Source organism: Chiloscyllium plagiosum, unplaced genomic scaffold, assembly GCF_037043375.1.
Source record: "Chiloscyllium plagiosum isolate Xiang-an unplaced genomic scaffold, Cpla_swu_hap1 HiC_scaffold_27, whole genome shotgun sequence".
Lineage (NCBI taxonomy): Eukaryota > Metazoa > Chordata > Chondrichthyes > Orectolobiformes > Hemiscylliidae > Chiloscyllium > Chiloscyllium plagiosum.
In genome coordinates, this window is record NW_028270165.1 from 58,259,113 (window position 1) to 58,283,484 (window position 24,372).

The window sequence follows — 24,372 nt, forward strand, 5'->3', positions numbered from 1 at the left end:
TTGTGGGAATGCCGCTGTCTAAAACCAAAAGGGAATTACTAAAATTCCTGGGATTAACAGGGTTGTGTAGATTATGGATAGACTCATATGCACAGAAAACAAAGAAATTATGTTTGAAACTATTAGAGGAAGAACCTAAATTATTGAATTGGTCAGATGAAGAGAGGGAATTAGTTGAAGAACTAAAGAGGAACCTAATCCATGTCCCTGTTCTTGCATTACCTTCCCTAGACAAGTCCTTCCATTTGTTCTAGGGGTCCTAACCCAGCGATGGGGGGGAATAAAGCAGCCGGTTGCCTACTTGTCGAAATTATTAGACCCAGTCTCAAGGGGGTGGCCGGAGTGTATGCAGGCAGTGGCAGCAACAGCTTTATTGGTAGAGCAGAGTTGGAAACTTACTTTTAGGGGAGCCTAAATAGTCAGCACCCCACATCAGGTACGGACCATATTAAAATCAGAAAGCAGGGCGGTGGCTCACAGACTCTAGGAGATGAAATATGAGACAATCTTAATACAGCGGAATGACCTTGTGTTAGTCACAGACAGTTGCTTGAATCTAGCTGCATTTCTGTGGCGGGGAGTGGAGGTGGCCCTTGGCAATCCAGAACATGACTGCCTTGATATTATTGAATATCAGACTAAAGTGCAGGTGGACTTAAGAGACGTACCGTTGCATCCGGGAGCTCGGTTGTTTATCGACGGGTCCTCCAGGGTGATTGAGGGTAAAGGCACAATGGGTATGCTGTAGTATACGGGATAGAGGGAAGCATTATCAAGTCTGAAAGACTGCCTAATGGCTGGTCAGCCCAAACTTGTGAACTCTATGCCCTAGAAAGAGCTCTCAGAACCTTAGAAGGCAAGGAAGGAACGGGGTACACAGACTCCAAATATGCGTTTGGAGTAGTACACACCTTCGGAAAAATTTGGCAAGAAAGAGGATTGATAAATAGCAGAGGAAAATAACTAGCACGTGAGAAATTGATAAAACAATTGCTGGAATCCCTGTAACTCCTGAGAGAAATAGCGGTAGTTCATATAAACGGACATCAGAAGGGGAATGAACCGGAAGTGAGAGGAAATAGACTGGCCGATGAGGTAGCTAAAGAAGCAGCCCTGAATCCACAGGGAGCAGTGCTATACTCCCTAACACCTTCAATTCCAGATCTTCAGGTGCCCCGTTGTTTACTGCAAAGGAGAAAAAGGAACTAAAACATTTAGTAACTGCAAAGACAGCGGATGGGCGCTGGCTGTTACCTGGTGGGAGGGAAATGTTGAATAAAATGACAATGCCATAAATTTATGGCTGTCTTACATCAGGGGAATGTGTGATTTAGTTTTAAGGAAACATGGATGCAAAGGGATATATACAATAGCCAAACAGATATGTGAGGGATGCATAACATGTAAAAAAGTAGACAAGAAGGTGTTAAGGAAACAAGTCCCAGGAGGGAGAGAACCTGGGCTAAGACCATTTCAGAGCATTCAGGTAGATTATACCGAATTACCCCGAGTGGGAAGACTGAGGTGTTTGCTGGTAATGGTTGATTACCTATCTGGATGGGTGGAAGCCTACCCTTTAGCCACTGCCACCGCAAGTGGGGTGTCCAAGATAATACTCGAACACATAATCCCCAGATATGGGATAGCGGAATGCATAGATTCAGATCAGGGAACTCACTTTACTTCCAGAGTACTGCAGGGAGTGATGAAGGGGTTAGGAATCTCCTGGGAGTTCCAGTCCCCTTGGCACCCACCTTCATCAGGAAAGGTTGAGAGAATGAACCAGACACTCAAGAAGCAGTTATCTAAATTAGGAGCAGAAACCAGACTCCCTTGGACTAAGTGTTCACCTATAGCCCTTTTGCGAGTGCGAGCGGCCCCAAGGAAAGATATGGGGCTGTCCCCTTATGAGATATTGTTTGGCCTGCCCTAACTGGGAATGAAAGGGGAACTGCCAACCCTGGAGACTAAAGATCTGTTCTTAAAGAAGTATATACTGGGCTTAAAAATGTGTTGCTGGAAAAGCGCAGCAGGTCAGGCAGCATCCAAGGAGCAGGAGAATCGATGTTTTGGGCATAAGCCCTTCTTCAGGAATCACTGGGCTTGTCCTCCTCTTTGTCTTTCCTCAGGAAACAGGGTTTATTGGCACAGACTCCACCCCTTGAATTCACCGTCCATTCGATCCAACCGGGGGATCATGGACTGAGACCAAATTGCAACCAGACTAGGAGGGGCCGTACCAGGCACTCTGATGATAAGAACGGCGATAAGAACAACAGAGAAAGGCTGGACTCACTGCACTCAGATCAAAGGGCCAGCTGAATCTCCAGTTGAGAGAGACGTCTGGACAACCAAACCGACAAAAGAACCACTTAAACTTAAGCTAAAAAAGACTTTAAATAACTGATTATATCGTGGCGTGAGCACGGGAGAGTTTCTGTAGTGTTGTATGCTAAGTCTCTCGGTGCTTCAATACCACTGTAGAATGGGAAGAATGTTTAGGTACCCTATATTAGCTTTTCTAGTCTTAGGATTCTGTCAGGCTATGGTGTGGTCGTCTTACTTAGTGATAACGGTTCCAGAAAGTACAAATCCACAAGTTATAGAAACAGATGCCTGCAGCCTACTGGATTGCGGAGATGTAAGAAGTCAGAGGCAATACAATAACTCAGAGATACATCTTAAGTTCTATGAAAAAGGCCCCAAAGCGGGGGCATGGGGTAGAGTTGACGGGAAGGAAGTGTTTTGGAGAGAGACGTGTAAGGGATATCTTTGGGATGGAGGATGTAAAGAATGGCGGAGGCAGGAAGACCGTGAAGGTGATCTCTTGATTAATCCACTCGTCACAGTACACCGGGGTCCCTTCCGGCTAGCTCTTGACTGTCCCGATAAAAAGTGTAACCCTATATATTTAACAATAAAGAAAATGTCATGGCGTGAAGCAGTTTTGGGGGGAGGAACCTGTCAGGTCCAATTAAACAAAACAAAACAAAATTGAGTACGTGACGGAAAAGGACAAGGGAGGGAACTACTCAGCATTAAGGATTCCTCGAGCGGATCTGTGGTGGTACTGTGGAGGGAAAATATTGAGACCCACCCTACCTCCAAATTGGAGGGGCATGTGTGCAATTGTGCAATTGGCAATCCCGTTCACCCTGGCATTTGAAACAAAAGAGATAGTAAAGAAAGGGGAATGGAGTAAGAGATCACTATCGGATAATTCGTTTGATGAGCGGATATATCTAGACTCTATAGGAGTTCCAAGAGGGGTACCGATGAGTTCAAGGCTCGTAACCAGATCACAGCAGGCTTTGAATCGGCTGTCTTCTGGTGGGTAGTAGTCAACAAAAATGTAGACTAGATAAATTATATTTTCTATAATCAGCAAAGGTTCAATAATTACACTAGAGACGCAATTAAAGGCATAGCCGAACAACTTGATGCAACCAGCAGACTGGCCTGTGAGAATAGAATGTCCCTAGATATGATCCTAACGGAAAAAGGGGGAAATTGTGGGATATAGGTCGAGCAGGTTGCTTCTGCAGCTGTAATTGCTTCTGCAAGGTGATGAACTAACTTACACAATTGTATAATTGTTTCAGCAAAGAGCTGAGTTAGCTAAACTTGCATGCAAAGATGAAACTATATGAAGGGAGTCAAAGTTTGTGAGCAGATTTGTAGCTCGGGTGTTCGTTGTTGTGGTTCTGTTCGCCGAGCTGGGAATTTGTGTTGCAGACGTTTCGCCCCTGTCTAGGTGACATCCTGAGTGCTTGGGAGCCTCCCGTGAAGTGCTTCTGTGTTGTTTCCTCCGGCATTTATAGTGGCTTGTCTCTGCCGCTTCTGGTTGTCAGTTCCAGCTGTCCGCTGTAATGGCCGGTATATTGAGTCCAGGTTGATGTGTTTGTTGATAGAATCTGTGGATGAGTGCTATGCCCTGGCACTCCCTGTGAATTCCCTGGCTATTCTCTGCTTGGCTTGTCCTATAATAGTAGTGTTGACCCAGTCGAACTCATGTTGCTTGTCATCCGCTGTGTGGCTACTAAGGATAGCTGGTCGTGTCGTTTCGTGGCTAGTTGGTGTTCATGGATACGGATCGTTAGCTGTCTTCCTGTTTGTCCTATGTAGTGTTTTGTGCAGTCCTTGCATGGGATTTTGTATACTACATTGGTTAGTAACATGAACACCAACTAGCCACGAAACGACATGACCAGCTATCCTTAGTAGCCAGGGAATTCCCAGAGGCATGACACTCATCCACAGATTCTATCAACAAACACATCGACCTGGACCCAATATATCGGTCACTGCAGCGGACAGCTGGAACTGACAACCGGAAGCGGCAGAGACAAACCACTATAAATGCCGGAGGAAACATCACAGAAGCGCTTCACAGGAGGCTCCCAAGTACTGAGGATGTCACCTGGACAGGAGACGAAATGTCTGCAACACAAATTCCCAGTACGGCAAATAGAACCACAACAATGAAGGGCATCAGTTAAGATTAGGACGAGCAACAATGGAATATGTTACGGACAAGTATATAAGGAGGAAAAGAACACTGAGCCATGCCAGCTCAGCAGATTGCCTTTAAATAGGCACCAGAGTGAGCCAACTTAGTTGCAAATAAGGGATAAAACAAACAAGAGAAAAGGGCGCCAGGCTTAGAGTAGTGGGAGAAGTAAACAAGGGCGGAGCGCAGCGAGGCAGGGGCAGAATACAATAAGGAATAGTGATAGCGTAATATGCTAGGCCAATGAAGTAAATGGGGAAGTACCGAGAGAGACTCAATTAAACTGTATAAATTGTGAAGTAATTTTTGGATCGGGGTGCCTACTTGTTAGCCACCCATCTTGCAAGTACGTTTCAATAAAATTCGCTGCTTCAGAATTTGACTCGGATTGAAATTTATTGATACGTGAACTTCGTTTCTCACAGGCAGGTGTCTATTTCCTAATGCGTGTTGGGTGTACAGTAGTTATTGTAATAAACAGCAGGTTTCCGGAGTCCCCACTTAAATACAGCTACTGTTTGTCTACTTATCTGGATGTTGGCAATTTCCTCAATTAGATATTGATTCAGGGGCTTGGTGGTGATGGGGAATCTATCCTTGACTGAGGACAGTATCACAGGGACAAAGCATTAGACTTTTAAAAATATTTTTATTGAAAACTTTTCTTTATAAAACTTATAAAACTACAAAAATATTAAAATAACATTATAACAACTAACAACAGTAAACCAACTACTAAACTACTCTACAAAACAAATCAAAACTTTACTCATTACAGATCAATAAATTAATAAATAATGCTGCTTGGCCCCAAATAAAAGAACCAAACCAACCATTCAACTTCTGAAATGTCTGCCTAGGAAAAAGCAAAAGGAGCAACAGCCCAGGATATAAGAAGCCAGGAAGAACATTCATTTTAATAAGAGCCACTCGACCTCACCATGATATCGGAAGGGCCCCCCATCTTCAAAGATCTTGTTTAATCTTGTCAAAAAGGTCGACAAAATGAGCCTTAAATAACTGATCAAAGATGGGGGTAACAGAAAGGACTAAGTAAAGAAAACCTCTCTGTGCCCACTGAAAGGCAAACCCACCCTCAACGTCAGATATTCCCCTAAGACACCCCACAGGCAAAGCCTCCAACTTTGAAAAATTAATCTTGTCACCTGAGAAAGAGCCAAATGAATTGATCCACTGTATCAATTGGGGCACTGAAACTACCGGGTTCAAGAGAAAAATAAGAACTTCATCCACATATACTGTGCTCTTATGCGCCTTTGATCCCACCTCTGGACCAACTATATTGGAGTCCCTACAAATAGTCTCTGCCAGCGGCTCAATCACCAATGTGAAAAATAAAGGTAAAAGGCCACAGCCTTGCCGACTGCCCCTGCCATGTTAACATTACTAGGCCTTACACTATTGGTGAGAACTGCTGTTGGAGGATCACTGTAAAGGACCCTGACCGATCTAGTAAACACTTCACCTAGGGTATAAAAATGATCTAGACACTCCACCCGTCAAATGCCTTTGAATCAAGGACATGATAATGAAATATCAAGGCCGCTTGAGAAAAGAAAGCCAGTAAAGTTGCTGAATGACTTCTTGCTGTCCTATTATTTCCAACACTTTTGAAGGCAGCTTGTTCCAGGTCATTGTCACCTAAATGAAGTTTTCCTGCGTACAACACTTCAGGTTATCTGGCTATGTGAGGGTTCTCAGGTTTCTGTGTGCTGGATAATGTGTGATCAGCAGGCATCTGGCAATCTACAAGAATTGCCACCGATGTTATGTCCATTTAACTGTACTGAGAGTGTTCACTTATTTTGTGATTTCTTTTGCAGGAAGACATGCAGAAAGAAATCTGAAAGCAAAAGATACATCAACTTCTGACGGAGCCACTTGATTCAATGGGTCTTGAATATCAGCAGCCATTGAGAAGAAATGTTTGCTTTTGTCTGCATGAGAGATTTTGGACACTGGTGCGGCAGGAAGAATACTGAGACACCCGAGTGAGGGAGATTCAGTGCGCTGACTGTGAAAAGTGCTTCACACCATTTACTCGGCTTGGGGGATCAAAATCTCACCTGTCACAGTGGGGAGAGACTGTGTAGCCGTTCTGTTTGTAATTTCAACCCCAAAGTGACACAAGGAAAGCTTCCGCCCCCTCCTCCCACACCCCCCTCCATGGGGAAATGTGGGGACTGTGAGAAAAGGTTCCCTTCCCTATCGATGCTGGAAACCCACAGACACGTTCACACGGGGGAAGAGGGAAGAGGCCGTTCACCCGCTCCGTGTGCAGACAGGGATTCAGTAAGATGGGTCATCTGCAGACACACCAGCGGGTCACGTGGAAGAGAAACCGTTCAAGTGCTCCATGTGCAGGAATGGATTCACTCAGTCATCTACACTGTTGATCCACTAGTGGGTCCACACCAGAGAGAGGCTGTTCACTTGCTCTCCGTGCAGGAAGGGCTTCATCCACTACTCCCACCTGTGAATGCACCAGCAAGTTCACATGCCATCACAGGGGGATTAAAGGAGTGATGGCTGAGTGCTATTATCGACTGGACTATCAACCCAGTTCTGCGGACCCCTGGGTTCAAATCTCACTGCAGCAGATGACAGGATTGGAATTCAGTCTGAAATCTGGAGTTCAGAATCTCATGATCAAACCATTTTCGGGGAAGGAAACTGCCGTTTTGGGAAAGGATTCACTCAGTCGTTCCAGTTGCAGCGTTTACCCTACAAGTGACTCCTGACCCACAGCAGTGTGGTTGACTCTTGACTGCCCCGCAGCCTGGCAAATAAGCGGGAGAATCTTACTTGGAGACAGGGTATAGGTTGAAATTGCTGAGTGAGATAATACTTCCTACGGGTTACGGCTGTACCAAGGATCCAATTACAAAGGGACAACTCAGCTGACCAATAGTAAAGGAAGTGGGGTACAGGGGAGTCTGAGCTGTTTAAAAAAAAAGCTACTTTTTGTCCACCTTTGTGCTGGGGAGATCTCAAGTTGTAACAAAGTTGGATCGCAATAAAAGTTACCTGAACCTACCTTTTGGACTCAGAAATTGAAGGCTATGAGACCCAACAGGTTTTTATTTTAAAGCTGCTCATTTCTTTCAGCCTCCAGCGTGAGGTTTCCAATGTCATATATTAGAAGGAGCAGTCAATGTGTAGCTCATATTATTAGAAATTGTAAATTTTTCAGGACTGCAAGTTCATTGTTTCATCGGCATTGTAAAGTTTACTGACAGCAGCTGGAGGTGTGGGCTGTGTTCAGTGGAAACAAAGTTAAAAATTACACAGCACCAGGTTATAACAATAGGGGTCACCTCAACTCAGATAATGCATCGACGGTGTGAAGTCAAAGCCTGTCTGTGTTCCAAAGTTAGGTCAGACTGATTGTATTTCTAAAGTTGGAACTACAGAATCTTACATGGATTTATGCAGTTTTTGAGCAATTCAGAATAGAATGGACTACTGCAAGGAAGTGTACAGACAACTGACCAGGAACACGACAGGCAACAGCCAGCCAATCCGACCAAAGAGCACACCCGTGAATTAACAACATTGATCAAGACTTTCAATTCAATCCTTCAGAGTTCTCAAGCACCCTTTTCCCATGTATTCTCATGAAGGCAACTTCTACTGCCTTCGTCCCATTGTATCAGGCCACGGGGCTGTGTGTGAGAATCTCTCTGGCTATGTTGAAGGCATCTCGAAACCCATTGTGCAAGGGACCCCACGCTTCTGTCGCGACACTACAGATTTCTTCCAGAAACTCAGCACCAACGGACCAGTCGAATCAGGAACATTGTTGGTCACAATGAACGTTTCAGCACTCTACACCAGCATTCCCCACAATGATGGCATCACAATAACAGCCTCAGTAATGAATAGCAGCAACTGCCAATCTCTGAGCTCTGTCCTACAACTCATCTGCTTCATCCTCGACCACACCATATTCACCTTTGACAACCAGTTCTTCATCCAGACACACAGAACTGCCATGAGGACCAAATTTTCAACCCAGTATGCCAACATTTTCATGCATAGGTTCGAACAAGACTTCTTTTCTGCACAGGACCTCCAGCCAACACAATACACCAGATATATTGACAACATTTCTTCCTCTGGACCCAGGGCGAGGAGTCACTGAAACAACCACACAGTGATATCAACAAGTTTTGTCCCACCATCACACTCACCATGGACTACTCTTTAGTATCTGTCTCATTCTTGGACACATGCATCTCCATTAAGAATAGGCATCTCAGCACTTCTCTGTACTGTAAACCCATGGATAACTTGACAATATTAAAACAGCCATCCTCTATGGACAAGGCCTTCGCATACATAGGATCGGTTCAGATGAGGAACGTGACAGACACTTGGAAGTACACAAGCATACCTTCAAAGGAACGGGATACAATGCTCAACTCATCAATTGCCAGTTCCAATGTGTCACAGCGAGAAACCGTAATGACTTCCTTAGGAGACAAACACGAGCTGCAACCAAAATGGTACCCTTTGTTGTCCAGTACTTCACGGGAGCTGAAAAACTATGACACGTTCTTCACAGCCTGCAACACATTATCGATCAGGATGAGCACTTCACCAAGACCTTCCCCACGCCTCCACTTCTCACCTTCAAACCACCAAACTTTAAACAGAACATTGTTTGCAGCAAACTGCCTGGCCTTAAGGCAACATGATACAACCTTGTCATGGCAGAGGCTGCAAAACATGTCAGAGTGTCAACACAATTACACATGGGTTCACCACCCACCATGAGTGCAGCAGGTACTCATGTGACCCCGACAACATTGTTTATATCATACACTGCAGGCACTGACGCGCTGAGGCATGGTATATTGGCGAGACTGAGCAGAGGCTACGGCAATGGATAAATGGACACTGCACAACAATCACCAGGCAGGAGTGTTCCCTCCCAGTCAAGGAACACTTCAGCGGTCCGAGACATTCAGCCTCGGACCTTCGGGTGACCATCCTCCAAGGCGGACTTCAGGACAGGCAAAAATGCAAATTGCTGAAAATGTGTTGCTGGAAAAGCGCAGCAGGTCAGGCAGCATCCAGGGAACAGGAGAATCGACGTTTCGGGCATAAGCCCTTCTTCAGAAACTTATGCCCGAAATGTCGATTCTCCTGTTCCCTGGATGCTGCCTGACCTGCTGCGCTTTTCCAGCAACACATTTTCAGCTCTGATCTCCAGCATCTGCAGACCTCACTTTCTCCTCAAAAATGCAAATTGGCCAAGCAGAGGCTGATAGCCAAGTTCGGTACCCATGGGGATGGCCTCAACTGGGACCTTGGATTCATGTCACACTGCAGCTGACCCCATTACATTATACACTCTCTCATACACACACACACTCTCCTCCAGACCAACACACTCACGCAGACCCTCTCTCATACACAAGCGCTCTCTTATATGCTCCCACACACACACAGCCTCTCACAGACTTATAACCCATTACACTCTCACACAGACACACACTCACACCTCACCCCGCCCCCCCATACACACTCGGTTTCCCTTGCGCGCACATGCACAAGTTTGTGGAGTGAATATGTACGTGTAGAATTACATTATATTTTGTTCAAAACCTGCATTAATCCACGTAAGATTCTGTAACTCCCACTTTAGGAATAGAATCAATCTGACCTAACAGTGGGACACAGACTTTAACTTCACTCCTTCAATGCATTACTTTAGCTGAGAAGACACCTATTGTTAAAAGCAATCTTGAGAATGTAACTTTTAAAAAGTTCTGATATTTACATATGAAGGAACAGAAACTATCATGGTCATTCTAAAAGACGTAAGCTAAATTTGTTTAATATTACTCTCATGACACTATAATCCTCTTGCGATAAAGTCTGTGTCTAATTATTTTGCTGCACAACCACCCGATGAAGAAACAGCGCTTTGAAAACTAGTGCTTCCAAATAAACCTTTTGGAATACCCTGGCGTTGTGTGATTTTTAACTTTGAAAATCTGTCAGTAATACCAGCATCTCCATGCTGCGCATGCTACTCTGTGTCAGCAACGCAGTGCGCATGTTCACCGGTGTCAGCAAAACACTACGCATGCTCGTGCAACAAGCGGAAATGTCCCACGACCTTGTTTTGATGGACCAATGGGACGCTCAGGAGGACCGGATGGCGACTGGTCCTCCTGCCAATCACAGCAAACCCATTGTCTGGATGCGGAAGTTGGACCAAGATGTTGCTGTTCCTCTCTCTCTCTCTGAATTAAGATTGAGCTTCAGCCTAGACCACAACTTTCTTCCTCACTCCAACATCTGTGAGTACAGCAATCTCTTTTCTCACCCCCTTTTCAATTCCGGGGTTCAGCTGTTGACTTGCAGGAACTGAAGGGAAACGGAGTGAACCCAGGGAGGGGACAGACTCGGGAAAGTTAGTCCAGGTCAGTTCAAAAACACATGGTAAATACAGGAGAATTGACATTTCGGGCATGAGCCTTTCATTAGGAATGATGTGTGGATGTACAGAGGGCCTCAGCATCCTTCTACACCAGTCAATGCCAGTTGTCAGACAGGTGCAGCAAGCAGTGAGCAAGGCAAGTGGTATTTAGCAAGAGGAATTGAGTTGAGAACTGGTGATGTCTTCCTGCAGTTCGAGCGTCATTGAATATATTCAAGGCTGAGTTCATCTGATTTTTGAACAACAAACAAGTGGATGATTATGGAGGAAGGCAAGAAAATGATTTTAAGACCAGCACAGAACAGTTACAGAGTAATACAGCACAGAAACAGACTCTTCAGTTCAAGTAGTCCATGCTGACTATGTTCTCAAACTAAACTAGCCCCACCCTGTGTTTAGCCCATATCCCTCTGAACCTTTCCTGTTGGAGTCATAGAGATGTACAGCATGGAAACAGACCCTTCGGTCCAACTTGTCCATGCCGACCAGTTATTCCAATCTAGTCCTATTTGCCAGCACTTGGCCCATGTCCCTCTAAATCCTTCCTAAATCAGATGCCTTTTAAATGCTCTAATTATACCAGCCTCTACCACTTCCTCTGACTGGTCATTCTGTACACATTACCATTCTCTTGGTGAAAAAGCTGCCTCTTAGGTCCCTTTTATGTCTTTTTCCCCCCTCACCCTAAACCTATGCCCCCTCGTTCTGAACTCCCCCACCACAGGGAGAAGACTTTGTCTATTTACTCAGCCATGCCCCTCTGTAAAGTCACCCCTCAGCCTCCGATACTCGAGGGAAAACAGCCCCAACCTATGCAGCCTCACCCGAGAGCGTAAATCTTTCAAACTTGGCAACATCCTGGTAAATCTTTTTCTGAACGCTTACAAGTTTTAAACATTCTTCTGATGGGAAGGAATCCAGAGTTGCATGCAATTTTCCAAATGTGGCCTCACCAATGTCCTGGACAGCTACAACATCAACTCCCAACTCCTTTACTCGATGCTCTAACCAATAAAGGAAAGCATACCAAATGCTGCCTTCACTATCCTATCTACTTGCAACTCTACCTTCAAGGAACTATGAACCTGTACTTCAAGGTCTCTTTGTTCAGCAACACTCCCCAGGACCTTACCGTAAAGTGTATAGGTCCTACTCTGATTTGTTTGTCCAAAATTCAGCACCTCACATTTAATTAAATTTCATCATTCATGTAATTATTCAAATGTCTTTTAAATGTTTTAACTGTACCTGCATCCACCTCTTTCTCTGGACATTCACTCCACTCACAAACGACTCTCTGTGGGGAAACAAAATGGTGCCCCTCATGTCTTTTTTTAGAAATCTTTCTCCTCTCTTCTTCAAAAGTTGCTCCCTAATCTTGAATCCCCACCAAGGGAAAGGATCTCCGCTGTTCACCTCATCGATATCACTCATGATTTTGTCATCCTCTATTAGGTCACCACTCAACGTCCTCTTCTCCAGTAGAAACATTTCTAGCCTATTCACAGAGATGCAGGTATATTCATATTCACTTATGATCTGTTCAATGCTGGTGCAGGCTTGACAGGGTAAATGGCCTGCTCCCAATTCTCTCACTCCTAGTCCAGGACAAGAACAGACCATTAAACACAGGAGCAGAAATTAGACCTTTCAGCCCATCGGGACTGCTCCGTCATTAAATCATGGCTGATACGTTTCTCAATCTCATTCTCCCACTTTCTTCACGTAACTCTCGATTTCCCTCTTGACACTCAAGAACTTATTTGTCTCTGTCTTAAACATATTCAGTGACCCGGTCTCCACAGCCTTCTGTAGCAGTGAATTCCACATGTTCATCACTTTCTGGCTGAAAAGGTTTCTCCTTATCTTTGTTCTAAAAAGGTTTTCCCTTTACTCTAATGCTGTGCCCTCAGGTCCTAGTCTCTCCTACCAATTGAAGCATCTTCTCCACGAGCACTCTGTCCAGGCCATTCAGTATTCTGTCTGTTTCAATTAGATCTCCCCTGTGTGTGGGCCTGTGTATCAGCACAGACCAGACCCTTCAGGATGAGGTACAGCAGGGATTAGGTTCAGCAAAGTGAGAGTGGAGGGTGTGTGTGTGGGAGATGGAGACTCAACATTTAGGGAATGAGAGGGGAAAGAAAGAATTGATAGGATGGGCTGATGGGCCAAGGAGTGGCAGAATGAGTTTAATTTAGATAAATGTGAGGAGTTGCATTTTGGTAAGGCAAATCAGGGCAGGACTTACACAGTTAATAGGGAGTGTTGCTGAACAAAGAGACCTTGCAGGTTCATATTCCTTGAAAGTGGAATTGTAAGGAGACAAGATAATGAAGAAGGCATTTGGTATGCTTTCCCTTATTGGTCAGAGCATTGAGTACGGGAGTTGGGAGGTCATGTTGCGACTGCACAGGACATTGGTTAGGCCACTTTTGGAATAGTGTGTGCAATTCTGGTGGCCCTCCTATGGAAGAATGTTGTGAAACTTGAAGGGGTTTAGAAAAGATTTACAAGGATGTTGGCAGAGCTGGAGGGTTTGAGTTATCGGGAGACACTGAATAGGCCGTGGATATTTTCCCTGGAGCATTGGAGACTGAGGGGTGACCTTATAGAAGTTTATAAGGAGTGTGGATAAGGTGAATAGCAAAAATCTTTTCATCGTGGTAGGGCAGTCCATAGGTTTCACTTGAGAGGGGAAAGATTTAAAACAGACCTGAGGGGCAACTTTTTCAGTGTGTTTATTGAATGAGCTTCCAGAGGAAGTGGTGGAGCCTGCTGCAATTACAACATTTAAAAGGCACCTGGATGAGTATATCAATAGGAAGGGTTTAGAGGGGTATGGGCCAAATGCTGGCAAACGGGACTAGTTTAATTTAGAATACCTGGCCAGCGCAGACGAGTTGGACCAAAGGGATTGTTTCCATGCTGTATGACTCTGATAATCATTGGTGAAAGTAGAAGTGTCGTTGTGAAGACTGGGCTTTCAGAGCAGCTTTCAAAGATGTTTTGCCCTTACTGGGAGCAGAAGTTATAGTGAAATCTTTCATTTGTGAAACAGCAACTGAGTGAGTGAGTACATCCTGGATTTTGGTGGAAAGTGGGAATTCATTGCAATGTGGGGTTGAAGTGCTTTAAGGTTTACTGGCAGTAAGTAAAGTGTGCTGAACAGGGAACCAATGGGAAATGTAGGGTTATAGGTTCGTATTAATAAGAGCAAGAATAGGCCATTTGGCCCATCCACCCTGCTCTGCCATTCATTAAGATTATGGCTGATCGATCCTTTTAAACTGCTCATTTGTGTCAGCCTCCAACACTCTATTTCCAATGCTGTTCATCAGAAGGAGCAGTGAATCAGTAACTGGAATCGTTAGTCTCACGATTTTCAGTACTGCAGGTATAGCATTGTTTCATCAGCATTGTAAAGTTTATTGGCAGCAGTGAGAGGCGTGGGCTGAATTTATGAGAAACAATTCTGCATTTAGATAACACACACACTGTTGTGGGACTTGTCTTTGGATTGGCAGAAGGTGGGAGGTTTTGGGTGCTGTGATCCAGGGCAAACAACTGCGGTAAATCATAGAAGCCCAACAGTGTGGAAGCAGGCCATTCAGCTCATCAAGTCCACGGCAGTCCCTCCGAAGAGTAAACCACTCGTGCAGCCTCCCCCCTCCCCCATCACCAATCCAGTTGTTTCTGCTGGTGGGTGAGATTGGCAATAGATGACATGGCCTCAAGATTTAGGACAGATGAGGAGGAACTGCTCTTCCAGGAGAGTAGTGACTCTCTGGAATTGTCTGTTCAAGGAAGCAGTAGAGGCAGCTTCATTGAGTATATTCAAGACACAGTTGGATGGGTTATTGCATGGTAGGGAAATTAAGGGTAGTTGGGATAATGCAATGGATCGATCAGCCATGATCTTAATGAATGGCAGAGCAGGGTGAATGGGCCAAATGGCCTACTCCTGCTTCTATTGCTATGAACCTGTAACCCTGTATTTCCCATTGGCTAATCCACCTAACCTGCACATCCCTGGACACTGGGCAATTTAGCATGGCCAATCCAAATCAAGGCAGGTGAGCAATGTTGTGATGTGGAAAATGAGCATCAGAGAATGATAGAAAGGGACAAGGAGAGTAAATGTACCAGCAATCAAAGCTGGATTCAGAAGATCACAAAAACTGAAACTAAAAACGGCGTGTCTGAATGTGTGCTGCATTGTAACAAAAGTGAATGAATTGACTGCGCACATTGAAGAGAATAATTATGATCTGAGACTCCTTACAGAGTCATGGCTTCAGGATGACAAGGAGTGGATCCTGAATATCGAGGGGGTACATGGAAGTTGAATGGGAAGCGAGTTAAAGGTAAAGGCACTGCCAGTCAAAGCATTGATAACATGGTAATCTGGTGTAAGCTCGGATTTTAGGTCCTGATTTCTCTGTCCTCTTATCTCCCTGTTCTCACAGAGTAAGATGTTGTCTGTTTTCAGCTCTGCTGGATTTCTGCTGAAACTTTGACCCCACTTTTTACACCTTCCGGAACAATAAAACATTCAGTCACTCAAGGCCTGACCCACAACCTCCCAGCCTGTCAACTGAACAGTGTTATCATCGCAGAGAATAAAACAAGAAAAATGGAACAAAATTAGGAATTAAATAGGTTCTTGTTTAATGTTTGTTTGTTAGGACGTAAACCAGAAATTAGGTCTCCCAGGATTTTTATTGTGCCCTAATTGAGGAATTCTCTCTCCCTTACATCTAACTATTAGTATCCAGCTATGATTTATAACAATATTTGCATCAACAGAAATAAAGCATCTGTTATCAAATAGACATAGAAATATACAGCACGGAAATAGACTTTTTGATCCAACACATCCATGCTGATAAGGTATCCTATGTAAATCTAGTTCCATTTGCCAACATTTGGTCCATATCCCTCTAAACCCTTCCTATTTACATACCCATCCAGATGCCTTTTAAATGTAATTGTACTGGCCCCTTCCTCTGGCAGCTCAGTCCATAAATGCACCATCCTCTTTGTGAAAACATTGATCCTTAGGTCCCTTTTAAATCTTTCCCCTCCCACCCTAAACCCTCTAGTTTTGGACACCCCCACCCTGGGAGACGTGCTTGCCTATTTACCCTGTTTATGCCCCTCATGATTTTATAAACCTTGACAAGGTTACCCCTCTTGCCTTTGACGCTCTAGGGAAAGCAGCCCCATATTATTCAGCCTCTCCTTATACCACAATCGTCCAACCCTGGTGACATCCTTGTCAATCTTTTCTGCACCCTCTCAAGTTTCACAACATCCTTCCTACCCTGTAGCAGGGAGACCAGAATCTAATGCAATATTCCAAAAGTAGCCTAACCAATGTCCTGTATAGCTGCATCATGACCTCCCAACTCCGATACCCAATGTATTCTATGGACCAAATAAAATCTCTGCAGTTCAGAAAGAGGATATGATTTTATTCTGTGTCCCAGTCAATTTTAGTCATTATCTCTGGTGTATGGTGTGTCAGGATGGGATCACTGGTACCAGAATTGCATGCAATATTACAAAAGTGGCCTAACCAATATCCTGTGAAGTGTACCAAACACCACCTTCACTATCCTGTCTACCTGTGACTCCACTTTCAAGAACTATGAACCTGCCATAGAGTCATGCAGCATGGAAGCAGACCTTCGGTCCAACTAATCCATGCCAACTATAATTCCAAATTAAACTTGTCTCTCCTGCCTGCTCCTGGCCTGTATCCCTCCGAACTTTGCCTATTCATGTACTTAAACAAATGTCTTTTTACTGTACCCACATCCACCACTTTTTCAGGAAGTTCATTCCACACATGAACCACCCTCTGTGAAAAATTAGTATTTGAATGGCAAGGATTGAAAGATTCAGAAGATTTACAAGGACGTTCCAGGGTTGGAGGTTTTCAGCTTCAGGGAGAGGCTGAATAGATTGGGGCTGTTTTCCCTGGATCGTTGGAGGCTGAGGGGTGACCTTATAGAAGTTCATAAAATCATGAGGTCTTTTCCCTGGGGTAGGGGAGTCCAGAGGTTGAGGATGAGAGGGCAAAGATTTAAAATTACTTAAGGGGCAACTTTTTCATGCAGAGGTTGGTGCATGTATTGAATGAGCTGCCAAAGGAAGTGGTGGAGGCTGGCACAATGACAACATTTAAAACGCCTCTGGATGGGTGTTTGAATAGGAAGGGTTTTGAGGGACATGGGCCAAGTGCTGGTAAATGTGGCTAGATTAATTTTGGATATCTGGTCGGCCTAGACGAGTTGGACCGAAGGGTCTGTTTCCGTACTGTACATCTCTATGACACTGAGGTTGAATAAGTCCTGATCTGATTTGCATTTCCAAAATGCAGCACCTTACATTTATCTGCATTAAACTCCATCTGCCACTCCTGAGCCCACTGGCCCATCTGATCAAGATCCTGTTTTAATCAGAGGTAACTTCCTTCGCTGTCCACTATACCTCCAATTTTGGCATCATCTGCAAACTTACTAACTATACCCACTATGTTCACATCCAAATCATTTATATAAATGATGAAAAGTAGTGGACTCAGCACTGATCCTTGTGGCAAATCACTGGCCACAGGCCTCCAGTCTGAAAAGCAATCGTCCACTACCACCCTCTTTCCTCTACCTTCAAGCCACTTCTGTATCCGGTTGATTAGTTCTCCCTGTATTTTGAGATCTTACCTTGCTAACTAATCTTCCATGAGGAACTTTGTTGAATGTCTTACTGAAGTCCATGTAGGTGAAACCCACCACTCTGCCTTCATCAATCCTCTTTGTTACTTCTTCAAAAAACTCAGTCAAGTTTGTGAGACATGATTTCCCATTAACAAAGCCATGCTGACTATCGCTAATTGGACCTTGCCTTTCCAAGTACATGTACATCCTGTCCCTCAGGATTCCCTCCAACAACTTGCCTATCACCGATGTCAGGCTCACTGATCTGTAGTTCCCTGGCTTTTTTTGACCACCTTTCTTAAATAGTGGCACCACATTAGCCAACCTCCAATCTTTTGGAACCTGTGACTATTGATGATACAAATATCTCAGCAAGGGGCCCAAAAATCACCTCCCTACCTGCCAGAGAGTTCTGGGGTACACCTGATCAGATCCTGGGAATTTATCCACTTTTATGTGTTTCAAGATACCACTTCGGTAATATGGACATTTTGCAAGATGTCACCATCTATGTCCCCACATTCTATATCTTCCATGTCCTTCTCTACAGTAAACAATGATGCAAAATACTCATTTAGGATCTTCCCCATCTTCTCCGCTCCACACATAGGCTGCCTTGCTGATCTTTAAGAGGCCCTATTCTCTCCCTAGTTACCCTTTTGTCCTTAAATGTATTTATAAAAACCCCTTCTAAGTCTCCTTTATCCTATTTGCCAAAGCTATTTCATGTCCCCTTTTCGCCCTCCTAATTTTCTTCTAAAGTATACTCTTCTAAGGATGCATTTGATTTTTCCTATCCATACTTGTCATATGCTTCTGTCTTTTTGTTAGCCAAACCCCAATTTCTCTAGTCATTTGCATTTCCTACACCTACCAGCCTTTTCTTTCACCCTAACAGGAATATACTGTCTCTAGACTTTCGTTATCTCATTTTTGAAAGCTTCCCATTTTCCAGCCGTTCCTTTACCTGCGAACATTTGCTCCCAATCAGCTCTTCAAAGTTCTTGCCTAATACCATCAATATTAGCCTCCCTCCAATTTAGAACTTTGACTTTTAGATCTGGTCTGTCCTTTTTCCGTCGTTATTTTAAATCTACTACAATTATGGTCACTGGCCCCAAAGTGCTCCTGCACTGACACCTCAGTCACCTGTCCTGCCTTATTTCTCAAAAGTAGGTCAGATTTTGCACCTTTTCTGGTAGGATCATTGACATACTGACTCAGAAAATTTTCTTGTACACACTTAACAAATTCCTCTTGATCTAAACCCTGAACAGAGGCAGTCCCAATCGATGTTTGGAAAGTTAAAATCCCCTATCATGACCATCCTTTTACTCTTACAGATAACTGAAATCTCCTCCTTACAAATTTGTTTCTCAATTTCCTGCTGACTATTAGAGGATCTATATTACAATCCCAGTAAGGTGATCATCCCTTTCTTATTGCTCAGTTCCACCCAAATATCTTCCCTGGACGTATTCCCAGGAATATCCTCCCTAAATACAGCAGTAATACTATCCCTTATCAAAAACTCCACTCCCCCTCCTCTCTTGCGCCCACACCATGCTTCTTATAGCACTTGTATCCTGGAACATTGAGCTGGCAGCCCTGTCCGTCCCTGAGCCACGTTCTGTAATTGCTATGATATCCCAGACCTATGTTCCTAACCATGCCCCGATTTCATCTGCCTTCCCTGTTGGGCCTCTTGCATTGAAGTAAATGCAGTTTAATTTATCAGTGCTACCTTGTTCTCTGCTTTTTTCCTTCCTGCCCTAACTATTTGACTCACTCCCTTTCCCAACTGGACGAATCTCAGGTTAATCTCTTTCCTCACTATTTCTCTGGGGCCCATCCCCCACTTACTCATTCAGCAACTTTACTGGCTTTCTTTCTGCAAGCATCCTTGACATTTCATTATCCTGTCCTTGATTTAGCTTGTTCCAGGTCATTGTCACCTAAATGAAGTTTTCCTCCATACACACTTAATGCTAGCTGGCTGCAGGAGGGTTTTCAGGTTTCTGTGACCTGGATAATGTGATCAGCAGGCACCTGGCAATCTACAGGAATTGCCGCCTATGTTACATTCATTTAACTGTACTGGCAGTGATCACTTATTTTGTGAATTTATGTTGTGGTTCTGTTTGCCAAGCTGGGAATTTGTGCTGCAGACATTTCGTCCCCTGTCTAGGTGACATCCTGAGTGCTTGGGAGCCTCCTGTGAAGCACTTCTGTGATGTTTCCTCCGGCATTTATAGTGGTTTGTCTCTGCTGCTTTCGGTTTGTCAGTTCCAGCTGTCCGCTGCAATGGCCGGTATATTGGGTCCAGGTCGATGTGTTTATTGATAAAATCTGTGGATGAGCGCATTGCCTCTAGGCATTCCCTGGCTGTTCTCTGTTTGGCATTTCCTGTAATAGTAGTGTTGTCCCAGTCAAACTCATGTTGCTTGTCATCTGTGTGTGGCTACTAAGGATAGCTGGTCGTGTCGTTTCATAGCTAGTTGGTGTTCATGGATACGGATCGTAAGCTGTCTTCCTGTTTGTCCTATGTAGTGTTTTGTGCAGTCCTTGCATGAGATTTTGTACACTACGTTGGTTTTGCTCATGTTGGGTATCGGGTCCTTTGTCCTGTTGAGTTGTTGTCTGAGAGTGGCTGTGGTTTGTGTGCTGTTATGAGTCCTAGTGGTCGTAGTAGTTTGGTTGTCAGTTCAGAAATGTTCTTGATGTATGGTAGTATGGCTAGTCCTTTGGGTTGAATGAGTAAGTGGGGGATGGGCCCCAGGGAAATAGTGAGGAAAGAGATTAACCTGAGATTCGTACAGTTGGGAAAGGGAGTGAGTCAAATAGTCAGGGCAGGAAGGAAAAAAGCAGAGAACAAGGTAGCACTGATAAATTAAACTGCATTTACTTCAATGCCAGAGGCCCAACAGGGAAGGCAGATGAAATCGGGGCAACATGAGTTTGACTGGGACAACACTACTATTATAGGACAAGCCAAACAGAGAACAGCCAGGGAATTCCCAGAGGCATGGCACTCATCCACAGATTCAATCAATAAACACATCGACCTGGACCCAATATACCGGCCACTGCAGCGGACAGCTGGAACTGACAACCGGAAGCGGCAGAGACAAACCACTATAAATGCCGGAGGAAACAAAACAGAAGCACTTCACAGGAGGCTCCCAAGCACTCAGGATGTCACCTAGACAGGGGATGAAACGTCTGCAACACAAATTCTCAGCTCGGCGAACAGAACCACAACAACGAACACCCGAGCTATAAATCTTCTCACAAACTTTGTGAATTTATTTTTGCAGAAAAACGTGGAAAGAAATTTGAAGCAATTGATACGTCGACTTCTGGCAGAGCTCCTTGATTCATTGGGACTTGGATATCAGCAGTCATTCAAATTGAGAAGAAATGTTTGCTTTTGTCTGGTTGAGAGGTTTTGGACACTGGTGTGGCAGGAAGAATACTGAGACACCCGAGTGAGGGAGATCCAGTGTGTTGACTGAAAAGTACTTCACACCATTTACTCAGCTTGGAATATCAAAATCTCACCCCTCACGTTGGGGACAGACTATGTACCCTTTGTATTTATAATTTCAAACCCAGAGCAACACAAGGAAAGCTCTCCTCATGGGGAAACCATGGAAATGCGGGGACTGTGGGAAAGGATTCCCTTCTCCCTCTGTGCTGGAAATACACAGACGTGTTCACACTGGGGAGAGGCCGTTCATCTGCCACCATTGCGGGAAAGGATTCATTCAGTTGTCTCAGCTGCAGACACACCAGCGTGTTCACACCGGAGAGAAGCCGTTCACCTGCTCAGTGTGCGGGAAGGGGTTTGCGAATTCTTCCAACCTGCGGGCGCACCAGCGGGTCCACACGAGAGAGAAGCCCTTCACGTGCTTGATGTGCGGGAAGAGATTCGCACATTCATCTGCACTGCTAATCCATCAGCGGGTCCACACTGGGGAGAGGCCGTTCACTTGCTCCGAGTGCGGGAAGGCTTTCCATCGTACAAGCAACTTGCGGAAGCATGAGCGGGTCCACACGGGGGAGAGACCCTTCAGGTGCCCCAAGTGCGGGAAGGGGTTCAGTCAGGTGGGCGACCTGCAGAATCACGAGCAGGTCCACTCGGGGGAGAGGCAACTCACCTGCTCTGAGTGCGGGAAAGCCTTCGGTCATGTGGGCGACCTGCGGAGGCACCAGCGGGTCCACACTGGGGAGAGGCCGTTCACCTGTCCCGAGTGCGGGAAGGCCTTCCGTTATGTTAGTAACCTACGGACCCACCAGCGGATCCACACAGGGGAAAAGCCATTCACCTGCCCAGAGTGCGGGAAGGGGTTCCATCATGTGGACAACTTGCGGAATCACGAGCATGTCCACACGGGGGAGAGGCCATTCACCTGCCCTGAGTGCGGGAAGGCCTTCTGTCATGTGGGTGACCTGCAGAAGCACCAACGGGTCCACACCAGGGAGAGGCAATTTGCCTGCTCAGTGTGTGGGAAAGGGTTCAGTCATATGGGCAACTTACGAAAGCATGAGTGGGTCCACACAGAGGAGAGGCCCTTTACCTGCACTGTGTGCGGGAAGGGATTCATCAATTCTTCCAGCATGCTGACTCACCAGCGGGTCCACACCGGGGAGAGGCCATTCACCTGCTCTCAGTGTGGGAAGGGTTTCACCCACTCCTCCTACCTGCAGAAGCACCAGCGAGTTCATTTGCCATTGCAGGGGGATTGAAGGAGTGAGTGCCATTATCGACTGGACTATCAACCCAGCTCTGGGGACTCCCGGGTTTGCAGGGAAGATCTGAAGCTGTAACAAAGTTGGGTGGCAATAAAGGTTACCTAAATATACCACCGGACTCAGACTTTCATTAAAACTGAGCTCCAGCAGATTTTTGTTTTCGTGCTGCTCATTTCTTTCAACCTCTCGCACTAAGTTTCCAATTTGTGTATCAGAAGCTAATAGTGTTAGGAACTGTTACATTTTTCATCTCTGCAGCTGCTGCATCATTTCATCAGCATTGTAAAGTTTACTGGCAGCAGTGCAAGGTGTGGGCTGTATTCACTAGAAACAAAGTTTAAAAACCACATAACAGCTGGTTATAGTCCAACAGGTTTATTTGGAAGGACGAGCTTTTGGAGTACTCCTTCATCGGGTAGTTGTGGAGCAGGATCATAGGACAGAATTTGTAGCAAAAGATTACAGTGTCATGCAACTGAAATGGTATATTGAACAAATCTAGATTGCTGTTATGTCTTTCACCTTTTAGAATGGGTTGCAGGTTTAGGTTCATTAATACGTAAATCACAGAACTACTTTTAAGTCACATTCTCGATGTAACTTAAGGTGACATTTCGGCTCAGACAATGCATTAAAGTTGAGGTCAGAGATCATCTGTATCCCAATCTTGAGTCAGACTGGTTCTATTTCCAAAGTAGGAATTCATAAAATATTGCGTGGATTGAATACCTGCAGACTGTGTGCTTTTTGAGCAAAACTGAATGTAACTGCATATATAATTCTGCAAATTCTGCAAGGTAGAAGAAAGAGGGTGGTGGTGGAGGGTTGCTTTTCAGACTGGAGGCCTGTGACCAGTGGTGTGCCACAAGGATCAATGCTGGGTCCACTACTTTTCATCATTTATATAAATGATTTGGATGTGAACATAGGAGGTATTAGTTAGTAGGTTTGCAGATGACACCAAAATTGGAGGCATACTAGACAGTATAACAGGATCTTGAACAGATGGGCCAGTGGGCTGAGGGTAGGCAGATGGAGTTTAATTTGGAGATGGAGATAAATGCAAGGTGCTGCCTTTTGGAAAAGCAGGACTTAGACACTTAATGGTAAGGTCCCAGGGAGTGTTGCTGAACAAAGAGACCTTGGAGTGCAGATTCATAGCTCCTTGAAAGTGGAGTTGCAGGTAGATAGGATAGTGAAGAAGGTGTTTGGTATGCTTTCCTTTATTGGTCAGAGCATTGAGCATTGGTTAGGCCACTGTTAGAATATTGCGTGCAATTCTGGTTTCCTTCCTATCAGAAGGATGTTGTGAAACTTTTAAATCTTTTCTGAACCCTTTCAAGGATGTTGCTAGTGTTGGAGGGATCGAGCTATTGGGAGAGGCTGAATAGGCTGGGACTATTTTCCTTGGAGGATCAGAGGCTGAGAGGTGACCTTATTGAGGTTTATAAAATCATGAGGGGCATGGATAGGGTAAATAGACAAAGTCTTCTCCCTGAGGTTGGGGAGTCCAGAACTATAGGGCATAGGTTTAGGGTGAGAGGGGAAAGATATAAAAGGGACCCAAAGGAGCAACTTTTTTCACACAGGGTGGTGTGTATGGATGGAGCTGCTGGAGGAAGTGGTTGAAGCTGGTGCAATTACACCATTTAAAAGGCACCTGGATGGGTTTATGAATAGGAAGGGTTTAGAGGGATATGGGCCAAGTGCTGGCAAATAGGACCAGATTAGATTAGGATATCTAGTTGGCATGGACAAGTTGGACTGAAGGGTCTGTTTCCATGCTGTATATCTCTATGACTCTGACTCTAAATGCAAGTTCACCCCATAGTATGTGTGTGCATGTGAGTTTGTGTGAGAGTGTGTGCTTAAGAGTGCATGTTTGTGTATGTGCATGTGAGGTAAAGTGTGTG

At 44.8% G+C, this 24,372-nt stretch overlaps 1 pseudogene across 1 annotated transcript in view; it reads left to right on the plus strand.

Annotated features, from left to right (window-relative positions):
* LOC148144262 (uncharacterized) overlaps positions 1-22,609 on the plus strand; it is a 54,037-nt pseudogene extending 31,428 nt beyond the window's left edge. The window contains exon 4 of the transcript XR_015751429.1: positions 21,391-22,609. The product of XR_015751429.1 is annotated as an uncharacterized LOC148144262 (transcript). The remainder of the gene's footprint in view (positions 1-21,390) is intronic.
* The last annotated feature ends 1,763 nt before the right edge of the window (positions 22,610-24,372 follow it).